At 41.7% G+C, this 13,100-nt stretch overlaps 1 long non-coding RNA gene across 3 annotated transcripts; it reads right to left on the bottom strand.

Moving 5' to 3' along the window:
* Nucleotides 1–620: 620 nt before the first annotated feature.
* LOC131403259 (uncharacterized) lies at nucleotides 621–5,946 on the bottom strand. Of its 3 annotated transcripts, XR_009219343.1 has the most exons (4): nucleotides 5,654–5,946; nucleotides 4,797–4,955; nucleotides 3,506–3,587; nucleotides 621–2,362 (listed from the first exon to the last, which is right to left on the bottom strand). It is a non-coding gene; the product is annotated as an uncharacterized LOC131403259 (long non-coding RNA). The 3 variants fall into 3 exon arrangements; XR_009219342.1 differs by lacking the exon at nucleotides 5,654–5,946 and having other exon boundaries at nucleotides 622–2,362; nucleotides 4,797–5,149; XR_009219344.1 differs by lacking the exon at nucleotides 5,654–5,946 and having other exon boundaries at nucleotides 622–2,362; nucleotides 3,506–3,555; nucleotides 4,797–5,149.
* Nucleotides 5,947–13,100: the final 7,154 nt, after the last annotated feature.

Raw genomic sequence — 13,100 nt, 5'->3', positions numbered from 1 at the left:
GCCATCTACACACCAGGCTTCCCCAAGTCTCCTTGGATGGTTCCAGGCTCCCAGAGGCACCGACACGGCACATGGATTTGTGTATTGTTGTTGTTATTTTAATCAAAGTCCAGTCCACCAGAAAGCTGTAGATATTTCTACAGGAATGTCTGGAGTCTGGTTAATTCAGAGGTTCAAGGATTCTGTTTAGCGTTGTTTAATGCTGGTAAAATAAGTAAATATGCACCCAGCACTGACACGCTTTTCTGCAGATGAGTGTCAGCAGCTCAGGGGTCGGATGTGGTCACCTGCGGAGCAGCCGCCCAGCGTGTCCAGCCTTCATCCAACCTTCTCCCTTGATTGGGAGGAAACCCATCCCGTGCTTTCTCAATCCTTCAGACCTTCTCTACAATATGCATCTACGTCCTCTGTCCCAGCACCTCGCGGGTGGAAAGCACATGCTTCTTACAACAGCCGCCTAACTGAGCTCCCTGCTCTCAGCACTGGCTCCATCAATCTCTCCTTGATCCTTCTGACAAACTGGTTTTCTGACCGCCCAGCTAAGGGCTTTCCTGGGGCTCCCCCGACCCTTGAGGGGCTCGCTTTCCTCACCAGCTTCACGCCCTGCTGTCCTGCTGTCTCCCCTCCCCCAGGACGCCCCCACTTCTTCACATTCCCCTATCTCCACCCTCTTCTGTCTTCTCCTAAATTCTTCTCATCTCCCGGTCCTTGTGTGGGTGAGGCTGGCTCTGTGGGCTCCTCCTGCTACCTCCCGGCCTGCAGTGGAGGCCTGCCCTCCCCCCGCCTGGGCCTGCTGCCCGTGCCTCCCGGCAGGTCTGTCTCCCCTGCCAGCCCCTGTGAGGACCTGCGCCTGCGTCAGTTCAGTGTTTTCATCCAGATGCCACACAGCACCCGGCATGTTGTGCGTGCTCCAGAAACACATATTCACTCCCCAAAACCGATGAGATTGCACACTAACGCCCAGCCCCTGCAAGGACAGGCCTTAGCTTCTCCCTGTGCATGTCCTTCCAGGAGGAAGTCTCCTCTCCTCTTCTCTGGGGCCACCTGTTCGCTGAGCCTTGGAGTTCTGACTGCCATATCAGTGCTCACCCCTCTCTTCCTCCTGCCGCCTCCTGTCACACAGCCGGCACACATCTGGTGGGGCCTGGGCGTGACCTGGAAGCCTTTCTTCCCGTACATCAGGGCAGCAGTCACTAAGGCCTCGCCGTGCATCCCTTATTCCATCCTGCCCTTGACCTCTGCGCTCACCATTCCGTGGAGAGTGAGATCTCCGAGGAAGCCCCTAACGTTCTGACCCTATCAGGCCTCTGGGAAACGTGTGGCCCCACAGGGACCCTCCTTGCTCGGCTTCATGGTTCACCGCCCTTTCCTGACTCTGCTCTCCCCTCTCCAGCTCTCTCTTCTCATCTCTGAAACCGGCCCTCCTCTTGATGAGAATTGAGCACCTTCCAGCACTCTCAGGCCGGCCGACTTCTCCTCAGAACACCTGACAGGCCCAACCCCCTCACCCTGCCTGTGTCAGTGGCGACAGTGTCGTGCCCACTCTGGCTGTGCCGTGATCATGGACTCTGTTCTTAGGCTGTGTGTGTGTGAGAGACACGCCTTGGCGCATGTGTGTTGAGCACCATCACTGAACTTGTGTCATGTCTAAAATCAAGCTCCCCGTGCGTCTTCCCAGCCCTCAGAGAAGCCCAGCACGCATCTGTCCTCACCGTCCATGGAACACTCTTCTTCCTGGCCGGAAACCACTGCACATCTTCACCTCTCCTCCTCAGGATCTCTGCCTAATTGGTCCCATAAACCTTCCAGTTTGTTCTTGGAAATGACTCTGGGTCTGCTTCTTTCACCTCCAGTGGCCTTTCCACCACTGTGACACCACGACCTTGGTTCAGACTCAACATTCTCACCACTCGTGCCGCACGCTCTGACAGGTGACTTCCTGTCAGCGGTGTTCTCGTCCTGCGACTTCTCGTGGACGGACGTGGATTTCTATGCACTGCAGTCGGCAGAGTCTTCTGACCGAACAGAGTCTGCCACCTGCCCGGGTCACAAGCTCTCGGTGTCAGTCACCACGCGCTCCTCCATGCCTGCCTCCACGGGGCCTCCCCTCTGAACTGCCCCTCCTTCTGTAATCCTGCAATGACTGACTGTCAGATACTCCACGTGAATACACGGGGACGTCACTGGTGTTTCTTTCAACACCCAGCACGAGAGGCTCAATCCTCGATGAATGAAATGTTCCCCACTCCTGTGTCATGGACCCTTAGAGTCTAACATACTCCAGAGGAAGAGTGTGCTCTCAGTCCTCCCCAACACTCTAGTCCTTGTGACATCATGGGAACAGCAGGGTTAAAATGTTTTCCTGGAAAGAAAAGAGCCATATGTAAATAGTTCTTGCCTAAAAGCAGATCATTCTCCTTGAATGATCACGTTCAACAAATCGGGCAGTAGGAGGCCCTATCGTGTCTTGCAAAAAACATTAAAACATTGTTTTACGGCAATGAATAAGAATTCATTTAACTGGTTCTTGAGATTTCAAATAAAGGTCTAATTAACATCGAGAATTTCATTTTACTTTACACTAAAATGAGCAATCATTGGTTTTTAGGGTTTTTTTTTGAATTTGACACAGATTTACTCTCACCATGTCTGAGTATATTGAAGAGGTGTTGGGGAGAAAGAGTAAGGATAATGGGCACATGCCTGATCTTTATTCCACTGAACAGGCATCCCCAGGCATCAGCTGCTTGTGGGGCAGCAGGGGGTGTTTTAAATCTGAGGCTGCATGTGTCTGTTCACAGGGCCCTCGCTGCACTGGGATGAAGTACATGAAACGGACTCTAGGAGAAGAGGAAACGTCTTGGACTTTTATAAACCTTAGAACACGTCTGTTTTGCTCCAAGGCATCTGAACACCTGGGCAGCCGTTTCTCAATGGATTAGTCTGGACAATGTCTTTCAAACACCCTGAGTGGCAGAGTTCTGCCTGAGGGGCAGACGGCAGCTGAAGGGCAGGTGCTCCACACACCCGTCACTCGAGCTAGGGGTATGTGAGAAAATGCATCCCCTTTCATGTGTGGATAAATAGTTCCATTCCTTTGATTTCTTTTGTACTCTCTGGGGCCTACGGCATTGTGATAGCGTGAACATTCAACTCTCGCTGACCAAGTCTCAAGATGATGTGCTCACTCCTGATCGTCATTTCGCCAAGCTCCACTCTGTTGCTAATGATCTCAGAGAGTTTTCTGAAGATGAACTGCATTTTCCTTCAGTGTGAGATTATGCAGTATAAATACAAAGACACAGACCATGCAGCATCAGAGTCTGCAAAAGTGTATGTGAAATGTGCTGGTTGAGATATTGAAAGTGCAGCTGAGAGATGAGAAACAGGAAAAGACACAGCTGTGGAGTGTGGGTGTCCATGTGGGTCAAGTATGTGAGTAAGAGAGTTGAGGTGGAAGACAACAGGGACTGATGTGGAATTAGTCACTACGGAAACTCATGACCTGTCTTAAGAGGCAGCCTCTACTTGCTTCCAGCCAGTTGGTCATTGTCACTATGGGACAAGAGTGTAAAATCTTCTGATTTCTAATAGGAGCATGAAATGTGTATTTTACATAAAAGACCTGATTTCCAAAACCTTATTTAGACAAAACAACCTATGATTCACCAAAGATGGCCCCCAGTGTGCCAGTTTGCAATTTCTTGTCTAGAGCACTTGTTTTTAAACATTTTTCAAAGGCAGAGTCTACTTTTCAAATGGAGTCATGCATGAAACTCTAAAATAAAAACTGACAGAAATACTTTTCCATTGCTATAAAATTATTTTGTTTGTTTAACTTTCTCATATTTATTTGCTATAATTTAGAAAATGGTGGCTCTGTTTTGATAGACATTTAAAAGTTGAAATTCTGGAGAATAGATTGCTGTGGCTGTTTTACATAGCCTCAGGATCCAAGTTATCGCTATATTTTGTTTTGGTGACACTATAACAAAAAAGTTCTGATTTACACAGAATCAGAAATATAGTTGCAAATAGTGATTTTTAAAGCATGCCTTACAATCCTGGGATACGTCCAAATTAAACTAGATCTGGGGCTTTAAAGAGGGGTCATAGGAAATCCTCACTTCCAAGATAAATTGCATAGCAAAACGTAACCACTTCTTCTCTCCTTACCACAAAAATAAAAGTCAGCCAAGTAGAACCCAAAACTCACCATAAGCACCAAAACTATCTATATCCCAACCCTGTCATGACTCATGGTTTACGGCAGAAAGAACATGCATCTAGCTAACACAACTCTCTCTGGAAGTGAATAAGTCACCGTTACTGGGTATTCCCACTGAGCTACCTTCCTGGAGAAGATGTGCACAGACCTGGGTTCTTAGTAAATGAAGCTGCAGAGGTCTGATCTTCATAGTGAATGACATATTCACAGATATACAGGGATGAAAGGAAATTTTCATTTAGGTTGTGAACAAAACTGAGGTCATTTGCTCAGAAGCAAAATAACGTGCTAGCATATCACGAGGAGCTGGTTTTTTAAAAAAAAGGAAAAGAAAATGAAGATTTGGGCAGAGGGCGTGTCTGGATACTCAACAGTGATTCCACTAAGCCTCACTACTTCTCAGCTGGAGACGACTGTCAGTTACCGACCGCAATGGGAGTGTGAAGAGCGTATTGTTTGAGGGAGTTTGGCTCGTGATAGTCATGAAGAAGTGTCAAAAATCTCTATGCTTTTATGTATTTGGCCCATGACACAGATTTGAAAATAAAAAAAAATAAAATAGGCTAACCATTTTCATTTGTAGTCACATGTCGCTGTTTAAAGAAATGGCTACATGCTCTTCTTTAATCCAACAGAATGAGACCCATCAACAGTCCATTATTCCAGAGGAAAACCAAAGAATAAACTACCATCCATGTCGATATGGATCCAGTCTTGGGATATGACCCTGAAGAAGACAGTCAAGATTGGGCTGGATTTTAGCCATACCCTGTGGAAAGTGTGGGGAGTGGTTGAGAGCATTATGAGTGACCCATCCAAAGGGAGGAAAGTAGGTGCTCCACAGGGGCATGGTTTTTTAATTTGCATTTGGGTCCCACAGCCAGCAGGATGGCTTTCCTGCTGGGTGGACTCCTAGCTCTTCTCACCTATTGGGAGGACACTTGGGAAGAGTCAGTGGTAGAGCTGACATTGGCTGGTGATGGTCAATTGCCTCCTTGACGACCAGATGCTAGAATCAGCCAAGCGTTTTTTGAGGCCCCTTTTTCAAATCATGATAGAGACTGCTTTGTTCTGGGCAGGGGCAAATGTTTCCAGTCAGATTGAAGTCGTTTCAGGTTTATTTCAACTGCAAAGAGTATAGTTGGGGAAAGCTGACAAAGACGCCCCTGCACACCGGCCAACGTCAATACTTGATATGATACAATGTTTGAAAGAAAGAAGAAACTCGTCCTCTTAGGGTCTCCTGGTGAGGCTTCCTCGGAGGCAACAGTAAATTGATGGAGATGTTCTAGCCCTGCCCCTTCTGCTGTCTCCACCCAAATCCTCAAGGCTCCTCCTGCACAGCGCAGGCCCCTAACAAGGAAATGAGGTTGGGATTCCCGGGACTCTCGTGGTCAAGGCCGATGGCTATGTGGGACTGCTCACCCGAGACATCCACTCACTCCGTCCCTGTCAGTCTGGGTACCAGGTTTGCCTGTTGGTAAGAGCAGATCCTGGAAGCTGCTGGTCTCGCTTCCTCTCTTGTCCCAACAGCCATACCTGACACATGGTTACAATGGCGAGAGAGAGCGAGAGAGAGGTGGTAAACCTAATCGTTATTCTGTGGGCTATGGATCCAGCAAACGTCTGGTGAAACGAGAAGAACTGAGGGACAAATAACAGTTTGTGACATAATGGTATCTTTTATTTGAATTCATATTGTAGTTTTTTATTTCCGTAAATATAGAAATTTCTTCCTAAACGTTTTTCTTTTCTGTTTTTTCCCTATAACATTATTCGTCATTTAATCAGTAAACAACATAAACTTCTACGTTCTTTACAGGGAAGAGATTATCTGGGTCACGACTTTGCGATGAGCCTGGCTTCCACTTTATTCCCTAGTTCTAGTATCTGAAATCTTCCATCTCTGTGACCACATTTTCTATTTTTTCATCTCCTGCCTCGGTAACCTATTTAATCTCTGGTGCCCTGAGAACGATGGTCAGCTGTGCTCTCATCAGCACAGAGGTTCCTTTTGTTAACATGTTGTTAAACTTACTACTTCTGTTTGCCAGCATGTTATAGCCTCATAAGGATGTTTCCACCATAGTCCTTCTGCCTTTCTACTCTTCCTCTTTTCCTTTCTTTCTCTTTCTGTCTCTTCGTTGAACATTTTTCTCCTTTCTTTTCTGCATTTTCTCTCTACTCTTTCTCATACTCTCTTAAAGCTCTCTTCTACATTCTCTTCCTCAATTCATTCCATTTTTTTCTCCTTCCCTGTAATTTTAAGACAACATTGTAGTTAAAGTGTGAAGAACTTCATTTAGGGGCCAGTCCCCTGGCTTAGCGGTTAAGTTTCCGTGCTCCGCTACTGGCCGCCTGGGTTCGGATCCTAGGCGTGCACCAACGCACCGCTTGTCCGGCCATGGTGAGGCAGCGTCCCACATACAGCAACTAGAGGGATATGCAACTATGACGTATAACTATCTACTGGGGCTTTGGGGAGAAAAGGTGGGGGAAAAAAAAGGAGGAGGATTGGCAATAGATGTTATCTCAGGGCCAGTCTTCCTCAGCAAACAGAGGAGGATTGGCGTGGATGTTAGCTCAGGGCTGATCTTCCTCACACACACACACACAAAAGAACTTCATTTATAACAGCCTGCCTGACGTCTCCCAGGAGCTCTCACATCATCTATCAATCAACTGCCTGTGGATACAGATGTTCAGGCAACCAACTTCCCCTCTCCAATCTTCGACCCTTCCTTCCTCATGTTGGGCCCTCGGAGATCACAGCAGCTGGTATTAATGCCTCAGGGAAGAATATTTCCATTATGATCAGTCTAGCAACTCTACTCACAAAGGGACATTTAAGGATATTGTTAGACATAGCATGACCTACCTAGAAAACCTCTGTGTCACTTCATATCACTGTTGAATCAGTGACAAGGTCATGCTTTCAGAGTTTCCAGTTTCCATCTTGAATTCTTTTTCAATTAGAGGAACAAAACTAGCCCATTGCTATTTTCCTAGCCTCCCATATATGCTACATACTTCCTCAAACATTACTGATAATAGTTGTGAAATCATATTTTTAATTTCAATAAGTATTCTCAAACATGATTAGTGGCTCTGCAGATTTAACTCTCTTTAAACAACTATTTATGGCATATCTCTCCATTTATTTAGGTCTGTTTCAATTTCTCTCAACAAAGATTTTTAGTCTTCAGTTTATAAAACTGCATATTTTTTTGCTAGATTTTTACTAGGTACTTGAAATATAGTGCCATGGTAATGTTTTGTTACAGTATATAGAAATGCAATTAATTTTTGCAAATTGGCCTTGTATTCTGCAACTTTGCTAAGTTCACTTACTAGTTCAATGTTTCTGTAGGATCCCGTGGGTTTAGGATGTATACCACACCATTAAATGTGATATTTTCTGTACAATATTTTCTAAATGCACTTTTTGAGATAGAGGAAATTCACTTCTATTTCTTGTTTGCTGAGGGTTTTTACTATGAATGGACATTAAATTTTGTCAAATGCTTTGTCTTCGTCTATTAAGATGATCATATGATGTTTTTCCTCAATTATGGGAAAATGTGGCAATTAACATTGCTTGCTTTCCAAATTTTAAACCAACTTAGCCATGTTGTTAATATATTGTTGAATTTGATTTGATAACTTGGTCAAGAATTTTTGCATCTATGTTCGTGAAGAATATTGGTCTTTTTTCTTTAGCTATCTTTCTTAGCTTTTGATATCAGGGATATGCTGGCTTCATAAAACAAATTGCATCCTGTTCTCTTCTCCTCTATTTTTCAAAAGAGTTTATGTTAAAATGGTGTTATTTCCCTCGTATATGTTTGACAGATTTCACTTAGTGAAGTTATCCAAACCTGGAGTTATATTCATGGAAAGGTTTTTGATTAAACATACAATATCTTTAGTAGATATGGCCTAATTAAATTGTATGCTTTTATGTCAATCTTGAAAACGCAGGTCTTTCAAGAAATGTATTCCTTTCCCTTAAGTTGTCAAATTTATGCTAACAAGTTCTTCACAATATCCCATTATTAACCGTTTATTTTCTGTAGTAATGCCTCCTCTTCTGTTACTGATATTAGTAGTTTGCAATTTCTCTTTTGTCTTGGCCAGTTTTACTAGGAGTTTATTAATTTTTCATACTTTTTGATTTTCCTATTATTTATACATTTTCTATTCTATTGAGTTATTCTCTTTATTTTATAATTTGCTTTCTTTTAAATATTCTGAATTTAATTTGTTCTTTTTTTTCCTAGCTTCTTAAGTTGAAGCAAAAATCAATGATATTACAACTTTCTTTTTCCCTAATATAATTATTTAAACCTATAAATTTCCCTCTATGTACTGCATTTGGTACATCCCACAAATTTCAATATCCTATGTTTTCATTACATTTTAATTAAAAATATATTCTAATATCTATTTTATTTTCTTCCTTGCCCATTTTTATTCTGAATAATTTTGTTTAATTTCTAAATATTTGAGAAATTTTGAGATATCTTATTTTTATTATTTCCTAATTTAATTGTTGTAGACAATTTTTTTTCTTAATTGTTTCAGTCTTTCAAATTTACTGAGATTTATTTTATGGTTAAAAATATAATTTGTCCTTGTAAATTTTCATGTGCACCTGGAAGAAATATATTTTCTGCATTCGAGTCTAGTGTTCTAGAAATATAAGTAGTTTAAGTTGGTTCATGCTGTTGTTCCAACCTTTTATATATTTTCTAATATTTGAATTTATTTAAAATAGTGTTCATTTCCTGATATAAATTGGACTTAAGTCTCATACTATGTAATTTTATTTTTTCAGTAAATTATTGTTATGTATGATAAAAAAAATAGAAGCATACTATAAGTTGAACAGATGCCTTCTCTATATTATTTATCATTTATTACCACAATAGTAATATTTAAAGGACTTCACTTCTGCAAATGTCATATTTCTTATCTGCATCATCATTTTCACATTTTCTACTTGATCAGTGCATAAACACGCTTTACTGTCCCCCATTTTAAAGAAAGCAAACAAACAAACAAAAAAACTTCCCAACCCTTGTCCCCTCCAACAAGAACCCGAATTTTCTTCTCTCCTTCTCAGCACTCTTCCTTCAAGGAAAGGACTAAACTTGCCATGTCCCATTCTCATCTTCCATTCTCCTTTCAATTCATTCCAATTTACTTTCTTTCCAATAACCCACTAAAGAGCCATTATGAAGGCCATGTGTTTTTTTTTTTCATCTTTTTAATACAACTTTTAATAATCTGATTGATTGTGAAATGCAGTGTTCAATTCTACAAATAGTAGAAGAAATAGCAAGATACATGAGACTGTTATACATAAAAAGTTTTCTTACAAAACATATGCAAACAGCTTTGAAAAAAAGACTGAAGGCATCATCCTTGATAATTTTCTTCTATATTAAAAAAATCTCATAACTAATGTTATTTTTAATTTTTCTTTTAAAAAATTAGATTTAGGTACAATTTGCTGATGTCTTTTCTATATACTTCTTTTACATGAACTTTTACTAGTATTTGATAATTTTGACCACTTGAAACATCTCTTCCTCTATGTTTTCAATATGTCACACTCTCCTAGTTTTTAACCTTCTCTTCTTAACTTCTAAATTTTTAGAATATAAAGTCTTGTCCTAGTTCCTTTTCGTTTTTACTAATTGATCCCAACTATTTCCATGGCTCTATATATCATCTCTATGCTTATAATTTTGGATTTGTATCTCCAGCCTGGCCTTTTCTCCTGAGCTTTAAAATGGAGTATCCAACTGCCTATTCCAAGAGTCCGTGTGTATCATAAGGGACAGCTCAACTTTAGCTAGGCCCAAACCAAAAATGTGATTCAACCTTTCTTAACACCTCATTCTTAAATCTACTCACTGTTCTTTCAAGCTTTCCTCACCTCAGTTACTTGGGACAAAAATTTGGAGCTCAATTTATTCCTTTTTTTCCTCATTTTCCTGCCATCTGGTAGCCATACTGTCTTTCAAAATTACCAGTCTGATCATGTTACTCTCTGCTGAAAATTTTTTAGTGATTTCCCATTTCATGTGAGGTATAAACCATGTGTACCCTGGTCTCTAATGCTCTATGTGATGTGCTCTCCTTCTGCTCAGATTTCACCCCCTCCTCTCTTCCTCTTTATTCTCCAGGCTCCAGATGCACAGCCGTTCTTTATGTCCCCCAAATACTCTAAATGCAATCTCATCTCAGCACATCTGCAGGAGTTAATCTCTCTTCTTGGGATGATCTGCCTTCAGATCTTCTTAGAGCTGCCTCTTCATTGTTCGATTGTTTACACCAAAGTTACCTTCTCAGAGTCCCAGACTCATCCCATACTCTCTTCCACATCCCCTTTATTTATTTCCTTCATGGTACCTGAGTACCTGGCTTTACTGTCCATCTTCTTCCACTACAGTAAGTTGTTTCCTACTGATCACTCAGTTTAGATGTGTCTCTGACACTTAGAAAATTCTCAGATGATATTTTATCAATAGAACTTCCGCCTTCACAAAATGGAGAGAAATGAGCATGGCTTTTAGGGTTAGATAGTCTACCCGGAGCTTGACCTTAACTTACTGTGACCTGAGTGAGTGACAGAACCTCTAAGGCTAAGATTCCTCGTCTAATATAAGAATAATAGCATTTACTCAATATGGTCATTCTGAGGTTTAATGAAATAAAATGTGTGTTTCACTAGCAGGTAGTAATTATCCAAAAAAGTTAGCCAGAGAAACTATTTTTGTTGTTCTTAGTAGTATTTACAACACTAGGTTCAATATGGACTTTACTCTTTGTTTTATAAATTCATTTGACTAACACATAAGAGAGTATCTACTAATTTATCAAACATTATTTGGGGACCAAGATGTATGAAGATAAAGGATCTCACAGTCTTCTAAGTAAGACATGGGTAATATGAGTCATATATAAATATTCTACTAATACACACTCTATGATACACATTTGTGCATATATTATATATCTAGCCATATATAGACTATTTAATAGATTACACATACAAAATGTAACTGTAATACTAAATGGCAAGTCCTGTATAAGCACAATAGTAGCACAAGGCGAAAGTGATGTATTTCACTTAATGTCTTCCGGTAGCATAACAAGTGTACTTTTGTCATTGTTTTAGTCATCTCCCTTTATTTAAGGAATGTATTTAGAATCTGAGCTTGTCAAAAAGATTCTGTAAAAGTGACATCAGCGTCATGGCGGAGCGAGCTTTCCCGTAAACTCTTCCCCTGATAAGATACAACAAAAGGAACAGTCACAGACCAACAACGGAATGCTAGACAGTGAAAAGCAGGATCGGAAAGATCCACACTGCTGCACATCTGAGAGTGGAACATGCTGGGCCCCTGGAGGAAGTGGGGAGAGGTAAGGAGAACTTTTCTGCCTCCCCATCAGACCAGCGATCCTGGTCTGCTCGGCTCCCAGAGAGGGGGGAGGGGCGGCCCTCTGCAGGGAAACCATAGCCCTTTGGGCTCTCTCAGCCAGTGGCAAACTCCCACACAGAGGACTCAGAATTGCTACAGGGTACCATCAATATCTGAGCACCCCAGAGAGTGGATAACGAGGGGCGAATGAGAAGCCCCCCACGCCAGGGGCCCAGCGGGCAAAAGAGAGAGCACCCCCCTTCCCGCAAACCGGACCCTGCAGCTCAGCCGACCAAACCAGACCAAGTGACCTGTGGATCGAGGATGGCAGTGAACAGCTGGGGCAGAGCACAGGGGCCTCAGATTACACAGCCCTTTACCCCCACACAGTGGCGGCAGGTGGAAATTACAACCAGAGATTTCCAGGATGAGGAAAAACAAAGCCAACGCAGGAACCGCAATGCAAAGATACATGAAATCCCCAGACCAGAAGGAAAATGACAAGCACCCAGAAACCAATCCTGAAGACAGAGAAATCCATAACCTAAATGACAGAGATTTCAAAATAGCTATCATAAAAACACTCAACAAAATACGAGACAACACAGACAAACAATTCAATGAGATTAGGAGTTTCTTCACAAAAGAGATTGAAATCATAAAGAAAAACCAATCAGTGCTGATGGAGATGAAGAACACAATGGAGGAGATAAAGGAGAATCTGGAGTCTTTAAAGAACAGAGCTGACAATATGGAGGAAAGAATTAGCATTTTAGAGGATAGCAATACAGATATGCTCCAGATAGAAGAGGAGAGAGAACTAAGACTAAAAAGAAATGAAGAAAGTCTCCGAGAAATATCTGACTCTATTAGGAAATGTAACATAAGAATTATAGGTATTCCTGAGGGAGAAGAGAGGGAAAGAGGAACAGAGAGCCTATTCAAGGAAATAATAGCTGAGAATTTCCCAAATCTGGGGAAGGAGCAGGAAATACCAGTAAGCGAAGCCAACAGGTCACCTAAACATGTCAACAGGCAAAGGCCCACACTATAACACCTAGTGGTAAGGCTAGCCAGAGTCAATGACAAAGAAACAATATTAAGGGCAGCTAGAGAAAAACAAAAAATAATGTACAAAGGAACTCCCATCAGGGTCTCAGCGGATTTCTCAACAGAAATTTTACAGGCTAGGAGAGACTGGAATGATATAGTCAAAATACTGAAAGACAAAAACTTTCAGCCAAGAATACTCTATCCAGCAAAAATATCCTTCAAATATGATGAAGAAATAGTAACTCTCCCAGATAAACATAAACAAAACCTAAGGTAGTTCATGGCCATGAGACCCCCACTACAAGAAATACTCAAGAAGGCCCTCCGGCCTGAAAAAAAGAAGAGAAAGGGAATACAAAGCTTGGAGCAAGGAGAAAAATAGGTAG

The sequence above is a fragment of the Diceros bicornis genome, unplaced genomic scaffold (assembly GCF_020826845.1).
Source record: "Diceros bicornis minor isolate mBicDic1 unplaced genomic scaffold, mDicBic1.mat.cur scaffold_61_ctg1, whole genome shotgun sequence".
In the NCBI taxonomy this organism is placed as follows: domain Eukaryota; kingdom Metazoa; phylum Chordata; class Mammalia; order Perissodactyla; family Rhinocerotidae; genus Diceros; species Diceros bicornis.
This window is presented reverse-complemented; position numbering and strand designations above follow the sequence as displayed.